Genomic DNA, 20,803 nt, shown 5'->3' on the forward strand with positions numbered 1-20,803 from the left:
AATAAACTGCCTGGTTATAACATAGACACATAATATGGATTCCTCAAGAGGAAGAAATATTTTGTCCTTGATTTTTCTCTTGCATAAAAAAATACCTGCATCCTAAATATTCTGTCAGGAATCTCTAGCTTAACTTAAAGAAAGGTAATAGAAGTTTTGCTTGAGCCATATGGAAAATGATGTGACTGTATGTTATAGTAATACTGGAGTATCTTGTACCAAAATAACAACAGCCAAATTTTCTACGCAATCGAGCATGAACTTAATTTTGTTCATCCCTGTTTTCACAGTGCCTTAAATAGTGTCTGGCACATGCAAAACGCTGAGTAACATATGTTAGTCTTGCTATTAAATCAAATGAGGTAATTTCATGAAAGGCATTAATTCTTCTTTATAAGATTACACTGTGCTCCTAAAACAAAAGAAAATACTTACTAGTTTTAAAAAGAGAACTGTCCGAACTAAAGCCAATCTAATTAGAGGATTAAAGAAAGTTTTCTTTCCAAGTAAAATTCATGAAGATATACTCCAGCTCACATTGAAGACAAATACTTGATTTGACAAGAAAAGAGGACAGGCAAACACAAAATCCTAGACTGGAACAATAAACTATATAATATATACAATATAACACTACAAAATATTCAAAATCCTGGATTATCACTAATAATAAACAATCTACAAATGAATTACAGGCAGACAGGCAAGATGAACAGGTATGAGTAAGAGAAAGGAACTACACTTACAACCACAGATTACACGTCTGACGATATTTTTAACACATAGTTGTAAGTGCTATAAATCTACCCTTATATACAGTTCTGTCCTGTAGGATTGATAAGAGTCAGAACTGAGTCGATGGCAGTGAGGTTTGGTTTTTGCTTTGGTTTTGGGCGAGTAGCAACTGAGATCTCAAAAGTTTCCAGGATACAACTATTGGTAAAAACCTGAGCAAAGAAAACTGAAGAGTAAAATAAGGCTAAAATATCCACCTTTATATATGTGTGTTTATGTATATGTATGTATGTAAATGTATATAGTGTTACAATAATAATTATATACAACAATAACAACAAAGGTTCCAGGGAAGAGCAACAAAAGGGAGCTGAAAGCAAAATTCAAGAAAGAAAATGTTTTGAAACTGAATGCAGTAGCAACTGTTCAATTATGCTTGAATTATGAAATCTGTAAGAGCTCCAAATAAAATAATGAATAAAAAAATAAAATAAAACTGAATGAATGGGAGGGGAGTGGTCACTAAACACAGTGCTTGGGAAAGAGAAGTACAGAAGATCAAAGGCAGAAATCTGACCTGAACAGTTAAACCTGTGTCAGTAGACACCCTCCTATGATGCAGTCTGCACCTGATCTGGTCTCCAAAATTTTCTTTATTTTTGGTGGGTAATGTATTGTTTGCTTTTTGTTTGTTGATATTCGGGTGTTTCTCTTCTTTAAATTGAAAAGTAATTTTATTGGGAGGTTGCTGCCACCAACCTCAAGGAGGTCTTACAGCTCTTATAACAACCCATACATCAATTGTATCAAGCCTATTTATACAGATGTTGCCATCATTATTTTCCAAACATTTACTTTCTGAGTGCTTAGTATCAGCTCCTCTCTTCCCCCCTCCTTCCAGGTCACCCTCTTGAAGCTGTGTTCTACTTTTCCTGTTTCGGTATATAAAACCCAGGATTGATGAACCTTTAGGGACAGTAATAGAATAAGGGGTTCAGGGGGAGTGTGGTACAGTAGTGAATGTGGGGTAAAAGGGAGATGATGTCAAGGATCCATGTTGGAAAATTTTCCATGTTGGAAACTGTGGTAGCAATTCTACTCAACATGACTGAAATATGGAAAGATTTGTTATATGTATTAAATCCCAATTTTAAAACAACAAAAACTGAAGAATTAAAGTCACATGTAAATAATTAGTCCAAAAAACTAACAGACCATGTGAAGCTCAGCCTCCATAGCCCAGAGACCAGAAGAAGTTAGGTGGTGCCTAGCTACCATGGCTGACTCCTTTGAAACAATCAAATCATTAATAGTGGGTTCTGGATGGAGAGCGAGAGGAAAGTATGATAATAAATCATAAAAATGACCAGGCTTAGTGGTCTGACAAAAACTGGTAAAACCTTGAGACTGTGGCTCCAAATTGCTCAGTCCTCAGGCCTGGAACTAAATTCACCCTCATGGATCAACTTCCAGTCAAACAATAGACAGGACTGTAGGATGAACACTGTTCTTGCATAGTCAATAAAAGCAAAGAAAACATTTTTCTGGCATTCTCAGCTTTCAGCCAAGATTCATCTGGCATCAATGATGATATTCCTTGTTCTATGTCCATTTCTGAATCCAGCTTCAGTTTCTGAGGTTCCTGTCAAGGTGTTACTGCAACAAAGGCACTTGACTGTGTGGATCATAACAACTATGCACAGCCATAAGAAGAACTGGAACTCCAAATCACGTCACTGTGCGCAGGCAGAAACTGCACCTATACCGCCTTGAACAGCACGAAGGAACACTGCTTGGTTTAAATCAGTAAAGATGTATGTCAGAGTTGCATCTTCTTACCATAATTAGTCAATCTATATGCTGAGCAAATAATTTGAGAAACTGGAGCACATGAGGAAGAAAGCACCATCAGGACTGGAGGAAGGCTTATTGCCGGCTGAAAGTGAGGAGGACTGGAAGCACTTGCTGATGAAGAGCAAGGATTGCAGCCCTCAGTGTGGATCACAGCTCACTGTAAACAAGACCAAAGTCCTCACAACTGGACCACCAGGCACCAAAGGCTGTCTTGGAAGAAGTACACTACCAGAATGCTCTTTCTAAGTAAGGATGGTGAGACTTCCTACACATTTTGGGCACGGAATAAGGAGAGATCAGTCCCTGGGCGATGTATGTATATGAATGGATTGTGATGAGTTGTATGAGCCCCTAATAAAATGTTAAAATAATAATTAAAAAAAAGTAGAAAGGCAGCAAAATAGAGGAACACCCTCAACACTATGGACTGACACAGTGCCTGCAACAATGGGTATACAAAGGGTGGCTCTGAGTGGGAGCCAACTTGAGGACAGTAACACTCCCTAGCACAATCAACCAAAAGATATCAAAAAGGTAGCACACATACAAGGGTAAAGTTCAGAAGGCAGTAATACATAGGAAAGGATTAATGGAAATAGTGAACAGTAAAGAAGTAGAAAAGTGCTGTTACCTTTGGGGACTGCAATTAATGTCACAAGGCAGGCATGAATGGAAACCCAATTTGCTCTGTAAACTTTCACTCAAATCACAACAAAAAGTTACCCAAAAAATCTCTGGCTGGAGATATATAGCAAAATACAAAATCAGAATTTACGTAAGGAAAATAAGATGAACAGTAACATAAAAATTGAGAATCAGAAAAAAATGCACACATGTAAAGAAAGTTATTTATACACATTTCCCTAAATGTATTTTGTATATTCTTACCTTTTTAAAAAATCATTCTATTGGGGTTTCGTACAACTCTTATCACAATCCATACATACATCCATTGTATGTCAAGCACATTTGTACATTTGTTGCCCTCATCATTCTCAAAACATCTGCTTTCTACTTGAGCCCTTGGTATCAGCTTCTGACTTTTCCCCTCCCTCCTCGTTCCCCACTCCCTAATGAACCCTGGATAACATAAAATATTATTTTGTCATATCTTACACTGTCCGATGTCTCCCTTTACCCTATTCTTAACTTCTAAAGGAAATATACACTAGGGAGGTGATATGATTTGTTAAAAACAATTCTCTTTCAGAAAACAGAAATAACTAATAGCTAATATACGATGCATCTGCTACATGCTTGCACACATGTCAAACATTTTACCTTGTTTAAACCTCTAATATTATGCTATCGTATTATCAACACCACTATGATTTTACAGTCAAGACAAAAAAATATGTATTCTGCTCAAGATTATATACTCAGTAAATAAAAAACTGGAATCTCAGCTTAGTGAATTTATTTCAAAGTCCATGGTTTTGGGTTCTAACAACCTGGAAGGAACGTACCAATGTAGAAACAGATATTTGTTTATGAATAAGAGAGTAACTATACTTTTTTGAGGTTAGCTGGATAAAATAATGGAATGCTAATGGAATTAGTTGTGCTCTAGTCAAAATTTTCTACGTAACTAAAACATAACTAGAATCTTTGCTTTAATTTAATTTTTGCTATTAATTAACTTTAAATGTAAGAATGCGCTTTTCAAAAAAAAGAATGCGCTTTTCATGAGTACTGAACACATTACTATCCTTATTTGATTGATGATTTCCAAGTACAAAGCTAATCTTATATATAGCACTGAAGACACAACCAATCTCTGCGTGGTTGAAACCATACTGGCCCCTTAAACGCATCCTATGTTACATTCATTTTTCGACTTTTGTGCTTTCTCCAAATCTGACTAAAGAACTATTTAAAACCCATTCTACCACCTACAGGAAACCACCCCCCAACTTTCCCTTTTCCTTTATCCATTTAATAATTTTTCCCCACCTCTACCTTGGATAAGCATACTATATTGTTTAACATTATGTCTCTTACTAGACACTCAAGAATTTTGAAGGCAAATATCTTTATGTCTGTTTTTCCTAACACCTAGTAGAGAAGCAAGCACTCAAATAATATTAGTTGGTCTGAATTAATAAATGAATGAATGGAAAAATAGTGTTAAATAAAATTAAACCCCACCTTATTCTACAGTTACCCAAATACATTTTTCTTTAACGTCAAACGTGTGTGTAATTAACTGAAGATTCTACATCATTGTGGTAGAAAGCGACTGTCCTTTCTTCTTTGCTCTGCACTTCTTCACCTAAACTTTAACTTCCTAACCTGTCTTATCTTTTAGTTAGGTGATTATCTCTATTAGTTGAAATATGTATCCTTCAATCCTCTTTGGAGACTTTTAGACTATAAAAATAATCTTCGCTTTACCGGAAAGGGGACGGAGAGGTGGTGGAAAAAAAAATAATAATCTTCACCCAGTAATGTGATTGAGTCACTCCCGCCAGCTTCTCTAGTATCAGTGTTATAGCTAATTCTTATTTCAAAGTCAATGTTTTAAATTCACTCCATTCAATTCTATTAACAAATATTTAAACTCCAGGGTTTTCATTTTCCACAGTGCTAAATTTAAGCAACCCTGTTACCCTAAGGAATAACCTCCACATTCCAAATGGTCAAAAGTCATGATATAGAAACTGCATAACCTAGAACATTGTCTCCCAGTGTGGTCTTTCTGTTAGATAAACAAAGCATTTTGCATGAGAAGAGTGAGGTGGTAAACAAGTGTAATAAACAGGTTGAACAAAATGTAGATCAGAAGATTAAGTCAAAGATTAATGATTTATTTACTGGGAAACTATAAGATATAATAAAAGATAAGTTAACCAAACTTTGACGAAATAACATATTCATCTTAGCTATTAACTGTCTGTCTCTGATGAAAGGAAAAAGCATACCTCTAAACTCTACTAGCAATCACTTAAGATCACTACAATCTGATTCACCTCAGATTGCAGAGATTTTATTAGTCATTTGCTGTGAGACATATGCAATTTGACAGATTGTCAGTGGCACTATTGACTTTCTTTTTCTACACTGTTTCTACTCATGGCAACCAAGCTCGATGGAATAAGCAACACAGCAATGGTATGGATTTTCAAACATTCACAAATTTCAAAATAATATACATTACATTCGCTTTAAAGAGCTGTTGACTATAAGACAATTTTAATTCCTGTTCAATCGTCAACCAGTACAATTATGATTTCTTTATTAATCCTGGAGGACCTCTTCCTGATCGTGTTAAAAATCCAAGAGGAACTTAAAAGTGGTTTTAGCATTTTGTCACTATCACTCTTTAAAAAACTATAATAAAAGACAATTTTATATAGCACTCGTGCATTTGATAAAAACAAACTTTTGGGTAAACAGAGGAACTAATTGCCCTTTTAGTTTTAATGAGCAATTGATGTTGATTCCCACTCACTTCAACCCTTAGTTTGCAGAGTGAATTCTTCATCAAAAACCAAAAGCCAAACTCACTACAAGAGTCAATTCTGACTCTCAGTAACTATAGGGCATGGTAGAACTAACTGCCCCTTTGGGTTTTGAGGCTATAAATCTTTGTAAGAGCAGAGAGCCCTGTCTTTTTCCCACGGAGCCACGGATAGTGTCCAGCTGCTGACCTTGCTATCAGGAGCTGAATGCAGAAACCAATGTACATCAGAAGTATCGGTATAGATAGTTTAGTTCCAGCCCTCATCAGATATGTTAGTGAAACTGTTACATAAACTTAACTATAGAAAATTAATTTCCTATTTAGGAGTGAAAAAAATGTATACACTGAAAGAATTATGGATAAAATGACATAAGAATTATGGGTAAAGTTTTAAATACTCTCTGAATGATTTCCTTCAATAGAAGAAAAGGGAGGAGACAGGGATTAAGAACATGGTCAAGAATCATAATCTATTCATGAAGCTAGATGCTGAGTACATGAGGACTTATTGTACTATTTATTCTTTTGCTTTCTGTGTGTTTGGAATTTTCCACATTCAAAAATTTAAATTTTAAAAATTGTGTACAAGTATGTCAAGTTGCATATATGAGAGCAAATGACTAATAATAACTATGCAAAAATATTAATACTAACAATAAAATACAGATTCTCTGATATAAAAAGCCTGCGGAAAGTTCATGGGAAAATTCCATTATCTTCTTTCCACAAAATTTTTGAGGCGCCATTGTATTTAAAAATGCTATTCAATGAAGGAAATACAACTCTGAAATAACAGTAAGGTTATTAAATTTGTCATCACTTGAAGGTGTAATTTATTCACTGAGTTAACATCAAATTTTGATCATTAAAAGTTTTCTAAACAAAATAAAAATTTTTCTAAAACGTTGTAAGATTGATAGTTATCATTAACTAAGATGACAAATCAAAAGCAAGAAAACCTAAACCCTTCATATATAAGCAACAACAAAATTCTCACAAGTAATTTTAAGGATAGTACAAGAAGTTAGTAATAAAAGGCATAAAAAAATAAAACCAAAACAAATTGTTTGTATTTCTCTCTCTGTGGCAACCAAGTTTAGAATACCTCATGCTGTTCTAAAGGCCAGAATCAAGTGAACCTCACAGCAAATTATGTTACCATTATAAGACCCAAATCAACACCTGGATCAAGTAACAATCTAAATTACTTAATTGACAACCACTATCAACAAAAATGGTAAAAGTTCTCTAATGTGCACAGAAAGATCATTTGGGGGGTGGGGGGGATGACTAATTCTCAAGGCAAAAAAGAAAAGGTTAGCCTAAAGTGTCAAGTGATATTAATAAAATTAAAATGACGCAGTGCATAGGAAGTTATCTAGAAAGTTATGCCCCATTTTTCAGAGCACAACTCAAGAAAAGGACATGAAAGAAAAAAAAAATATGACATGAAAGTTGATTTCCATTCTTCACCCTTAAAGATCCTCAACTATTTTTGTGGTTATTACAAGTATTTTTGGTTGTTGTTCTAAAGTATCTGATACATATTAAGACCACATCTGTACATATATACACACTGCACACACAATATATTATTTAAAACAATTAATCTTTTTACTTAGCTTCAAAATTAGAAAAAAAAATCAGTCCTTCAAAATTTACATGACTTTCCTACACAGGGCCAATAAAGAAAAGAGATAGTCAGAGATCACAAGATCTCTCTATTAGTGAATACTATAATTTTTCCTATAAGACACCTTTCTGAATCACTTGCTCTTTTAAAATTAGTTGTTACTGTTAATAGGTAGAACTGGATTTTACCCCAGAAGGGTTTTTCTAAGATGTATATTTATGCAACAATTACAATAAGACCTTCCAACCAACTTGGATATACTGTAGCAATATATCCCAAAACAAGATAACAATATAAATTCTTTAATGATTTGCCTCCTTTTAAAATCAGATGTTTCCTTTATTCAAAAATAGCAGATCAAACCAAAACACATTAGCTACAAAGTTACACACAGGGTGAAAACTTGATAGCTTCTTCCTAAGAATAAGTAAGCTTTTTGCAACTATGTTACTAAACTCTCAATTTTCAGGAATGGTTTCCCTCCTTGCCTTTAAAAAGCCCTATCATACAATCATTTCAATTGATTGAATTAGACTTTCTTCAAGGGCAGAGGCCATATACCTGTCATTTGGCATACACGTTTGAGGATTAACTCAATAAATGTTTGATATAACTCAAGGTAAACCTCAAGAAATAAGCTTCACACCATCTCAGTCCTGATACAAAACTGTAAGAAGATGAGCCTATTATTCAAGAGTTTCAGAATAAAAAGATACCAAAAGAGCATAAAGTCAGAGACATATGTGATTTTTATATTCCCTATCGAAAGTATCATGGACTCAAACTGCAGAAGTAAATTTACAAAGAGTGAAAAGACTAGTGTGCATCCTAAAATTCTCCTTACTTGAAATGCTCAAGTACTGTCAGAGAAACCTTCAAAGTTAAATTTACACATGCCAATATTCCAAGAAAAGTTGTTTATGTTGCTGAAATTATATACAGAATTTCTTATTGTGCTCATTTTCTGTAGAGATGGCCCATTTTATCTTTCATCAGATTCTCAGAACTCAACTTACTGCCATCAAAGCAATGCCAACTCATACTGACCCTATAAAACCCTATAGTAACCCTATGGACCCACCCTAGTGAGTTTCCAAGACTGTTAACTCTGACCAGAGGAGAAAGGCCCATCTTTCATAGACGAACTGATGGTTTAGAATTGCTGACTTTCTGGTTAGCAGCTCAACTGATAACTACTACACCACCAGGGGTTAAACGACCCAAGACATTTTAAGAATTACTATCAAAAAGAATCCCCTAGGAGAGGGGAGCAGGGAGGGAGGGGAAAAACTGAGGAGCTGATGCCAGGGGCTTACGTGGAAAACAAATGTTTTGAGAATGATGAAATGAATGTACAAATGTGCTTTATACAACTGATGTGTGTATGGATTATGATAAAGAGTTGTATGAGCCCCCAATAAAATGATTTTTTTAAAACACATCCCCTTTTCTAGTGGCATACAGGTAAAATTGCTCAACTCAAACACAGTTCTCGTATACACACTAAGGCAGTGGTTCTCAATCTTCCTAATGCCGTGACCCTTTCATACAGTTCCTCATGTTGTGCTTACCCCCAACCATAACATTATTTTCCTTGCTACTTCCTGTCATTTTGCTACAGTTATGAATCAGACGACCCCTGTGAAAGGGTCGTTCTACCCCCAAAGGGGTTGCAACCCACAGACTGAGAACCATGGCACTAAGGAGGCTCCTTACAACCAAAATTACAACTTCAAATAAGTTCTTTAGGTCAGCCAAAAAGTTCCAATATCCACAGGTACATAAAACACAATTCCCAGTTCTCAAAAATAATTTTCTCATTCAAGTCAAAAGAAAATGGAAAAGATAGCACACAAGCACAAACTGTCCGCTCTTCCATCCCATACTATTGCAGCTATCTGTTTTAAATTGTCTAGAAGATCTACATTCTCTCCAAATAGAACTAATTTTTAAGGAAAGCCTCCGAGCTTTAACTCCAAGCAATCTCCCTCATATGTACCTAGGTCGTCATACTGGTTAATGTCATACACACACACACACACACACACACAAAGAGAGAAGGGAATGATATTGAATAAACATTTATTGAATGAATGAAAGATCCTTCCTTCCATAGATTTAAAGTGAAGTTGTCACAGCTTCCATGTAGCTCTTCTGGTACAAATTAAATTATGAAAGATTTTCCTCTCTCAGATACACAAGCTGAATTGTCATAATGTTTTGCTTCCTCCAAAAACATAAGATAACATAGTCACAGATAACCATTTCATACAGATCACACTGGCAAGGACAACCTGTACTCCATACACCTGTCTGACACAAATAATCTCTTCCAATTACAATCCACACACCAGAGGGAACTTCAAAAAGTTTATAGAAAAAATGGAACTGGAAGATAATGGAATCTTTCCAACACACTCATATGCCTTACAAAGACTTCCTGAGACTTTGCATGCTAGGGTGCATGCAATACTAGATTAGTAGCCAAAAACCCTGAATTCTAGTCACAATGTTACCTCCAACTCCACATGGGACTTTGGAAAAGTCGCTTTCTCTTTATACTGCATTTCTTATTTCATCAATGGGGAAAACATCTATCTTACCACTTTCACAGATTTAAGATCAGAAAGAAACCACAAAACCCAAAACCACTGCCCCAGGGTCAACTGTGATTCCATAGCAACACTATAGAAAGTTTCTGAGCCTGTAAATCTCTGCAGGAGCACTCAGCCTTATCCTTCTCCCCCAGGAAGAGCGGGTAGGTTTGAACCTCCAACCTTGTGATAAGCTAAGCCACAGAGCCACCACGGTTCCTTAAATAAAGTGAAACAGCACTCTAAAAATGATAAAAGTTTTCTTCTATTATAAAGTGTTAATGTAAACCTGGGTTTAATTAGTAAATAGGAAAGGCTGTCCACTCTTTATACCCTCAGAGCAATTGTTTTACTGAGAGGTTCTGGATCTTGAGTTACACGACACACGCTGCTCAGGCATACAAACTAGTCTTAAGACCACACTAGTCTCAAGATTTAAGCTATCCCGAATTTCTCTTCTCCTTGACCCCACACACAGAGAGCTATACTGCCTGGCCGTTACTGCTCGTTCCCAAGCTCTAAAACACTACACATAACAACCTGCGGAAAGCATGCCAACATATATTTTGAAAATAAAATAACTTGCAAGGGGAACGCCATTACACTGACACCAACACGGGCACAAATACAAACCCTTCGGAAACAATTTCCGTCCTTGCACATCCACACAAATACCGCTGCTACACACCAACAGACCACCTGTCTTCTGGACCAAAACATCTTAAAATTAGCCAGTGACAACCATTAAACTCACAACCATACCGTCGCCCTATGGTTCCCCCATCCAGTTTAGGAGGTCAGGGACGCCGGGGACCCTTCTGTGCAGGTACACGTCCCTCTGAAGCTCATCTCCCCTGGGCTCTCTCACCCCTGAAACTGACACAAACTAGACTATGGCTGGGGGGGGGGGATGCTCCAATCTGGCCCCCACAAACACTAACCTGTCAGGGGCACCGGCGACTCCGCCTCCACGGGCTTACTTTCCCGCCCCCTCCTCCAAGCCCGGAGCCGGCCGGTCGGGGACACCCCTCCGCTCCCGCCAGGAGGGACTTCCCGGTAAGCGCAGGATCCCCTCGCCGGCTCTCCCCTCCCCCATCCTTCCCCACCTCTCTCCCGGAGGTCCAGGTCCGGGAGGTGTCAGCCGCGCTCCCAAAGCCGCGCTGCGCCGCGGCGGGAGTCCCCAGGCCCCGAGGCCGCCCAGGCCCGACCACTCACCGTGTCAGAGGCCGAGGCCGCGGGAGACGAGAGTGCAGGGAGGTGGGGAAGAGGGGGCGGCCGCCGCCGGGCTCCTCCGCTTCCCTGGGTCCTCGGCAGATCCCTGCCGCTTGTCAGGACGCGGCCGGCCGGCGAGCGGACTGGCGGAAATGCGAGAAGGGAGAAGGGAAAGGCGTCGGGCTGAGGGGGAGAAACTGAGGGGAGGCGGGTCCCACAACCAAACCGGGGATCTTCGTCTCCCCCTCCGCAAAGCGAGCCCAAAATGGCGGCGGCGGCGGCAGAGCGGCGGCGGCAGCTCCTCGGGAGGGAGGGAGCGAAGGGCGCCTCGCGCCCCCCCACCTCCCACCCCTCCCTCCCTGCGTCTCCTCCACCCCCCGCCCGCTCACCCGACTCCGGCCGCGGGGCGCGCGCGCCCGCCCGCCCGCCGCCCGCACGCGCCTGAGCGGATCTGGGTTCCTCGCTCGCCGCTCCCACCACCCACCGCCCTCACCCGTCCGCGCGCGCCCGGGGGCGCCACCGCGCGCCCCCCCGACCGCCCTCGGGCCCTGTCAAGCCGGCCGGGGCGCCGGCCCTCCCGCGTACCTTCGGCGGCGCGAGCCCAGGCCTCCTCCTCCGCCTCCTCTGCTTTCCTCCCCCCCCTCCCCGCCCCCACGGCCACCAACCGCCGCCACGGCCGCCGCCGCCTCCTTCGCCCCCTCCGCCCCTCGCGCGTGCGCCTCCCACAATCCCCCCCGCGGGACTGTTCCATTCCCGCTGGCGGCGGGGGCGGGGGCGCGCGGACGGGGCCCCGGCGGTCCGGGCTGGCGGCTGGGCCGGGGCGCCCGCGGGGGCGGGCAGAGGCCTCCCTTACCTCTCCCTCCCGACTGGCAGCCGCGGCGCCCTCCCCTCCGCCGCCCCCGGGGCTCGGGGAGCGGGTTGGGGTCGGCCGGGCGCCCCTTCGCCGGCAGGTGGTTGGAGGCCGCGGCGGCTGCGCGCTGAGCAGCTTCCTGCGGTCCGAGTTGCGCGAGCTCGGCCGGCGCGGACGGACGCCGAGGAGCCCGTGACTGGGAGGCGCTGCCGTTCCCCGCCGCCCGAGACCAGGTCCCCGACTCACGGTGAGGGGCTGATCCGGCCCGTGGGTGAGACCCTTGAGGGACAGGAGCGGGCCTCCGCTCCTTGCTGAGGTCCAGAGGGCAGTTGCACCGGCGCCCCTCCCGGGGGGCTTCCTCCCGGGCTCGGGGTCAGCGACCTGGGGCCACGGGCGAAGCGGCGCGGGGGTCTCCCCTTGGCCCGAGGCTGTGTTCTTTTTAACAGATTTCTCGAACTTCACCCCACTGCCTACGTGCAGTGCTGTTTCTCCTCACCCCTCCTGCCTAGCGCCTGTCTCGTTAGACGGTGAAAAAAGGTCTCGTTCTAGTTCGAACCTGGATTCGACTCATCGTCTGGTGTGACCTTCAACGCGTTTGGGGGTTTAAGTTCCTAGCCACAAGAAACCAAAAGCAACCTCGAGTCTCTCTTCAGGGTTGTTATGCATGAAATAAGATAATATATGTAAAGTAAAATTAACACAGAGACCCAATGAAAGTGCGAAGCACTGGTCTTATGTTATCATTTACAACTCTGTTGGTGTTGCTAAGGCACGTGGGTGTAATTGGTAGTCTATGTTGTATTCTCAAATCGCGCATAAAACCATTCAAGACTAAGTATCAAGATTTCCTATGGCGACTAGATAGTTTTTCCAAGGTCTGCACTAACATTTGGGTTTTTGTTCATTGAATTCGGGAGAGCTATAGGAGCCCAGGTAGCCCTGTACTGACCACCAGGTTATCAGCCTCTCCACTGCAGAAACTTAAGCTGACTACTGTAAAGTTTGTTTGTTTGTTTGTTTGTTTTGAGAGAGTGTAATTCCTCATTACCTGATTTGTTGGCTAAAACTTTTCAAGGTGATCTTTTCTGGTTTTTATCTTTTAAGATCATTTGGGGGGAGGGGGGACTCTTAACAGCTCTTGTAACAATTCATACAGCAATTGTATCAAGCATATTTGTATCAAGCAATGTTGCCATCATCCTTTTGAAAACATTTTCTTTCTGCTTGAGCTCTTGGTATCAGCTTCTTTCCCTCTCCCTCCCTCCTTCCCTACTCTCATGAACCCTTGATAAATTATAAATTGTTATTTTCATATCTTATGCCTTCCACTGTCTCCCTTCACCCACATTTCTGTTGTTTCTCTCCCTATTGTCCCCCTACCCTCATGGTATCACTACTCCCATTACTGTTCCTGAGGGGTTTATCAGTCCTGGATTCTGTGTGTCGAGAGGGCATCTGTACCCTCTTATCTGTATCAGTGTACCTGCTCTGTTCTAGCTAGATTTGTAAGGTAGAACTGGGGTCATGATAGTGGGGGGGAGGAAGCATTCAAGAACTAGAGGAACGTTGTGTGTTTTCTTAGGTGCTGTGCAGCTCCCTGGCTGATTCGTCCCTTCCTTGTGACCCTTCTGAGGGGATGTCCAATTCTCTACAGATGGGGTCTCCACTCTGACTCCCCTCATTCACATAGATATGATTGTTTGTTTGGGGTCTTCTGATACCTGATCCCATGGATACTTTGTGATCAGAGAGGCTGATGTGCTTCCATGTGGACTTGGTTGCTTCCCTGCTAGGTAGCCACTTGTTTAACTTAAAGCCTCAAAGACCTCAGACCATATATCTTGTAATAGCCAGACACCATCAACTTTCTTCTCTACATTTGTTTATGCACCCATTTTGTCTTCATCAATTCTGTTGGGAAGGTGTATTAGTCTGGGTACTTTAGAGAAACAAATCCACAGAAACTCATGAATAAGAGAGTTTTATATAAAGGTTACGTTTGCATCAAGAAAACATCCCAACCCAGTGCTGCCCAAGCCCACAAGTCCAATATTAACGCCTTAACCCATATGTCCGACACCAATCCACAAAGTCCTCCATCTCACAAAATGGATGCAATTGATGCAGACTGCAGGAGGAAAGCCAAGTCAGTGAATGTGTAAGCATTTCAGTGCTGGCGGGGGTCTCCACATAGCTGCTCCAGCACCCAGGGCTGCATCAGGGCAAGTCCATATGGCTTCTCCTCAGGGACATCCTGCAGGAAGTGATCCCCGCCCTGCTAAAGCAGGGAACTGGCCAATGCAGCTTCACCCTGGCCCGACCATCTGAAAGAAAGAGACCCAAGAACTAGAAAGGCGAGGTCACTGAGCCATTTATCCTTCCGCCCTTCAATTAACCTATTTGTGTCTATAGGCCAGGTTGGCACAATGAACTAACTCAGAAGGTGAGCATCACAGAATGCCAGATTATTAGAACAAAGTGTTCTTGCATTGATGGAGGACTTGAGCAGAGGCCCCATGTCTTCTACTTAATCCCTAACACATGAATACATGTACATAGATCTGTGTCCCTATGGTTATATATAAATACATTTTACATATGTGCATGCCTCTATGTATACCTATATGTCTCTGTCTCCTAGTTCATTCCTCTCTTTGCTTTTACTTTCCTCCTGTCCCACTGTCATATTCGACTGTCATTCAGCTTTCAGTAATTCCTCTTGGAAACAATGCACTTGATCAAACTCCACCAGGCCTTCCATGCCCTCCTTGCTATCGATTTTAGATCACTTGTTCCCTTGTCGTTGAACTTGTTGGTTCCCTCCTTTCTTTTCCCCCACTTCCCCCTCTCCTCTGTTCCCCCTGGAACTGTCAGCCCCGTTGTTTTCTCCTCGGGTCCTGCAAATTTTGTACAGCCTCAGAAACTATATCGAGTCCCTGTTGAGTTGTGTTTGACTGGATAGTGGTGGTGCGTTTTGGTGTTTGGCTCATTCTTCTAGGGTAGCAAGGGTTATCCCACAAGAATTTCATTGGGAAACCTTACTGTATGTATGCACCCTCCATCCCCAATCCTACCTCTTCTTTTCTCAAAACTCGGCCTTTGAAAGGAATACGATTTGAGTCCCTTGAGAATGCCAGACCTGCCATTTTTCCCTCTCCGTTGAAGACTGTAGGGTTCTTCAGGAAAGGGCTAGAAGCTTGTAGATCTAGATGGGGGTACATCTGAGAACAGTTGACGAACCCCTTTACTGTGGAGTCCTTTATCCGATTCAGAGTCACCCTAAAGGACCGTGTAGAATTACCCTGTGGAGTTTCCAAGCCTGTAAGTCTGTATGGAAGCAGATTGCCACCTTTTTCTTCTCTGGAGCAGTTAGGGGTTGAACCAGCATCAGGGCTCCTTTGGGAAACAAGAATCTTACATTGTAGCATTTTTGTTTACTACAGGATTCTACTTAGAGTTCCAGGAGGAGCTCTTGTGACACAGCAGTGCTACTCTGTGTCCTAGGCAGTCGGTACTGCCTCACGGTTTGTTGGAGAAATATGTGATGGCTGGTTCTTAGAGCGGCTCCAAACTCAACTCAGGCTCAATAGGATTGGACTTTTGTGATCTATAGAGTTTCCCTTGATTGACTTCAGAAGTCGATCCCTGATCTGTCTGAATCTGGAGGGTCCACTGCAAGCTGTTGCGCATCTTAGTAGCCCACAAAGCCCCACTGGCAGACATGGTGAACCCAGGCCTTCAGCACGGGAGAACTCCGCCACTGAAAGAAACTCCACTCCCCAGAGAAATGGGTACAGCTGTTTAGTGGGTTGTATCACTATGCCTACAGGAGATATGTCAGTGTTCAGAATTCCCTTACTGGTTAGCACCTCTCTCATCTGCACTTTGGATTTACTAAACCACCTACCACTGCCAACGTTTTGATTCTGACTTATCAGCTGGGAGGTTTACAAACTACCATCATCTGGCTACTGCCACTAGATTGTGACTTAGAGATGCAGGTGGACATCAGAATTTTAAAAGTCTACCACCTCAGTATTTCTGATGTGCGACCAAAGTTGAGAACCACTGGTCCATGTCTATGATTTAGAACTCTTCCGGTACCCCGTTCTATTAAACAGGTTGAGACATTTTTCAAATTTATCTTTTCTTCCCCCTTGGTAAAAGGGTAGGTAATATGTTGATGTTGGATTTAAAGGAACAAAATGATCTGTGGGTGTCGAGGTTCAGGATTTAATCCTATAGCAGAATGACTGCATTAGTTAATAGTATTATGCCAATGTTCATGACTTGGTTATGATCATTTTACTATGATTATATAAAATCGCAAAGTAAGGGAAGCTGGACGAAGGCTATAAAGGAAGTCTTATTTTTAATACTCTTCTATCTAAAATCTTTTAAGAGTAAAATAATACTTTAAAGTATTACTAATATTTACCACTTGCAAATACTTTTCTGTGTGTCTCAAAATTTTTAGTATTATGTTAAAAAAGAAACTATTGGATGTAGAGGCTGATGGAAAAAAACAACTAAAATTCCATACTTTCTGATTTAATATTCTGTCAAAATAGCTATAGTTCTGATTGGTTTTTATAAGTGTTAAAAATTGTAAATAAACTTTCATTAGTTTAAAAATCTCAACAAACTAAAAGCTCAACGCTACTAAAGTGATTTTTTTCTACTTTTTAGCTAAATTCAAAATCAGAAACCAAATGGAAGTCACCACGGGAGAAAATCAGATACAGTTAGTAAGACTGGGGGGTCCATTCGCCCTATTCACATCCAGGCTTCAGCCTTTTCTAACGGTAGAATGGTTTCCGATGTCATTGGACTTTTTAGTAAAGTTAAATTAGTACATTTTCATAAAATTAATCTCATGAAATTTGGGCTATTGCAGCTCATAAAAGAGTCTACTCACCCCCACCTGGAATCTGGGTAGGCCTTGAGTGAGCTGCTGGAGAAGGCGACAGTGCTTTTGTGCTGATTCTGGGCTTAGCTTTCAAAAAGTCTTAATTATTTTAGCTCTTTCTCTTAGACCTTTGGCACTTATGTGGGAACAAGTCCAGGCCAGGTTGCTAGAGGATGAAAGGCCATGTGAAATCAAATCAGTCATCCCTGTTAGGGCTAGCCTAGACCAGTCAGCCCATCTCAGGTGCTTGAGGAAATCTAGCAAAGTGAGCAAACCTGCCTCAACCCAGAACTACCAGCCAATCTGTAGCTGAATACTTTTGAGTAGGAATAAATAGTTATTGTTATAATCCCTGAGTTTTATGGTGGTTTATATAGAAAATTCAAAAACCATTTTGTCAATACTCACTCATCACAATCCTGTAGGACAGGGTAGAACAGCGTCTGAGTTTCTGAGACTAACTCTACAGGAATAGAAAGCGTTGTCTAACTCCAAGAGGAGTGGCTGGGTTTTAAATTGCTGGCCTTGCGGTTAGCAGCCTGACTTAGAAACACTGTGCCACCAGGGCTCCTGGTTTATATACAAGGGGACTTTAAACGATTCATGGAAATTTTGAATTAAAATATACAGACAAAAAAAACCCAAACTTTATTTCTCAACAAAAAGCGCCGTTGAGGCCAAGACACCCTTGTAAGCAATGAGATCAGCTATTTAGACCATCTTAAAGCACTGAAGGTCCTAGGAGTTTAACCAGGTCAGTGTAATCTTTTTTACATTATTAACTGAAGACAAATAGGTGAGGGGTGTGTGTGTGTGTGTGTGTGTGTGTGTGTGTGTGTAGAGAGAGAGAGTTAGTTAGTTAGTTAGTTAGTTAATTAGTTAGTTAGTTAGTTAGTTAGTTAGTTAGTTAGTTTTGGGTTTTTTTAAGATTAGGAAACAGAAGTCAGAGGAGTCAAATCAGGGCTGTAAGCGTGATGCCCAATGACTTCCCATGGAAGCTCATGGAATGAGCGGAAGCATTGTCATTGGGATAAGAACACTATAGAAAGCTTTGGCTAGTGTTCTAATCAGATTTTGGCCCTCTAAGAAAGTTTATGTGAGAAGTGCCTTGAGCCCCCCAAAAACTTAGTCCCATGACCTTTGCTCTTGACCTGTCAGTCCGCTTTACTTTGACTGCACCACTTCCACCACTCAGTAGCCATTACTTAGATTATACTTTTGTCTTCAGGATTGTCCTGGTAAACCATGATTTATTTCTTGGTAAGAAATGCTTCCGGAGGAGCTGATACAAGGGCTCAAGAAGAAAGAAAATGTTTTGAGAATGATGATGACAACATATGTACAAATGTGCTTGACCCAGTGGATGCATGTATGGATGTGATAAGAGTTGTATTAGCCTCCAAAAAATGATTTTAAAAAAATGCTTCAGTATCTTGATCCCCCTCGTTCAAAATTTCCATCAAAAACTCTGCTGTTGTCTACATCTGGTCAAGACACACCCATTTTGACACCTGTCAAGCAGAAAGTTTGCTTAACTTTAATTTTTCAGCCAGTATTGTACAGGAGGAACCAGTTTGAAATGGATATTGTATTAGCTATTAATCCTCTTCAGTCAGGAAATGAACAAGGTTTTTTTTTCCCCTGCAAGTTGATGTGGATGGTTTGCCACTGTGTAAGGCATCAGCGATTTCACCATTCTGCCACTGAAGCATCACTGTAAATTTGATGTTTGTTAATGCTTTGAATTTCATGGAATTCGTGTTGCTCCGATGGGGCTCTTTACCTGCTGCTGCCTTATCCTTCTTAGACTCTCAAACTAAACTATTCAGACAAGTCAGGACAAGTTTGTTTGGATGCAGCTTTTTAAAAATTCATTCATATTTTTTTCCTCTTTTTGCCCTCAAGGTTGGTGCACCAAGGTTTGGTCTGCATGTACACTCCCTGTTCTGTGGAGACATGGGTTTTTTTCATGATACATGATTTCTATGAACTTTTAAAAGACTCCTTGTATAGCAAACAAGAAACAAAACAATAATCCAAACTCAATGCCATCGAGTAGATGCTGACTCATGGTAACCCTATAGAGCAGAAAAGACCTGCCTCAGTGGGTTTCCCAAGACTACCTCTATGGTAGTCGAAAACCTCATCTTTCTTCCACAGAAAGGCTGGCGGTTTCAAACTGCTGACCTTGTAGGTAGCAGCTCAATGTATAACCAGTACCCCACCAGGAGTCTTTGTTGTATAACAACTAGAAAAAAAATTTTTTTTAAGCCCAAACTCATTGCCACTGAGTCATTGCTGACTTATAGCAAGGCCCTGTGGGTTTCTGGGACTGTCACTGTTTACAAGAGTAGAAAGCCCCGTCTTTTACCAGTTGACACAGATACACCCACTCCTCATTATCTACAAGGTTAGATCCCAAAGGCCAGGTCTTTATGAAAAATAACCCACATTAGCCCAAAATAGAGGAAGCCTACAATATTACAGAACTGCTAACTCACCAGGAATCACGGCCTACCCAAGTTGATCAGTGCCCATCGTGCTTGCATCCCAGCACTCAGTACTACCAGATACACATTGTTAATGTCCCGAATAGTCAGGTGTTTTCTTAAGTGTTGTTGTAACTGGGAAATGCCAGATACTGAACTAGTCAGTACGTGAGGCGTATACCCTTTAAAGTATACTTAGGAAGAAATAAAGCATGTACAAAGCATAAGATGTGGCACATAATTAATCAGTGCATCTTACTGGTCCTGCTGCTGTTACTTTAATGTGATTAAATAAGAGAAGCCTTCTAAAAGCTTGTGGAAATTTTGCATTATCTTCATTCCATTTTTAAAACCCCTTTGTATTAACATTATAAAATGACAACTTTAATGATGTATAAACCACATATTGTAAGATTCACACTTTTGAGGTATATAATTTATTGGTTTACCATTACCTAATTTTAGAATATTTTTGTCACCCCAAGAAGAAACCATTAGCAGTTATACCTCATTCCCACCTTTCCCAGGCCCTAGCAGTCACTAACTTTCTGCCTCTGTGGACTTGCTCATTTCCTGGACTTTCGCAGCAGGCTATGGTGGCACAGTGGTTGAAACTCTAGGCTGCTAACTGAAAGGTTGACAGTTTGAACCCACCAGCTACAGGAAATAGAAGTGGCAATTTGCTTCCCTAAAAAATGTACAACCTTGGGGGGAGGGGGAGGGGGAAAAACTGGTACCGAGGGCTCAATTGAAAGTAAATGTCTAGAAAAGAATGAGGGAAACATATGTACAAACATGCCTGATTCAACTGATGTGTGGATTGTGATGAGTTGTACGAGCCCCCAGTAAAATGATTTTAAAACAGACAACAAGATATGCACAGCCTTAGGCACCCTGTGGGATAGAGCAGGGAGCGTGGTGTCTGTCTTTGACTTAGTTTTCCAGGTGTGTGTTGGAGCTTGCTTCAGGCCTTCTTTGCATTGCCGAATAGTGTTCCAGTGCCTGCTATTCCAGCATTTCTTTAACTGATGAGTATTTGACTTGTTGCCACTTTTTGACTGTAA

The 20,803-nt window shown here is 41.3% G+C and overlaps 2 protein-coding genes across 7 annotated transcripts in view; one reads left to right on the top strand and one right to left on the bottom strand.

Moving 5' to 3' along the window:
* The window catches only part of ASH1L (ASH1 like histone lysine methyltransferase), a 224,459-nt gene extending 212,287 nt beyond the window's left edge, over nt 1-12,172 (bottom strand). For 2 of the 5 annotated variants that reach the window (XM_075562762.1, XM_075562781.1), the window contains exon 1: nt 11,495-11,767. The gene's annotated coding sequence lies outside the window, so the exon portion shown is untranslated. Of the gene's footprint in view, nt 1-11,494; nt 11,769-12,076 lie in introns of those variants that run through there. The other 3 variants (XM_075562771.1, XM_075562808.1, XM_075562799.1) reach the window with 3 other exon arrangements.
* The window catches only part of DAP3 (death associated protein 3), a 33,081-nt gene continuing 23,498 nt past the window's right edge, over nt 11,221-20,803 (top strand). Inside the window, exon 1 of one of the 2 annotated variants that reach the window (XM_075562893.1) lies at nt 11,221-11,335. The gene's annotated coding sequence lies outside the window, so the exon portion shown is untranslated. Of the gene's footprint in view, nt 11,336-12,378; nt 12,589-20,803 lie in introns of those variants that run through there. The other variant, XM_075562885.1, reaches the window with a different exon arrangement.

Source organism: Tenrec ecaudatus, chromosome 1 (assembly GCF_050624435.1).
Source record: "Tenrec ecaudatus isolate mTenEca1 chromosome 1, mTenEca1.hap1, whole genome shotgun sequence".
Taxonomy (NCBI): domain Eukaryota; kingdom Metazoa; phylum Chordata; class Mammalia; order Afrosoricida; family Tenrecidae; genus Tenrec; species Tenrec ecaudatus.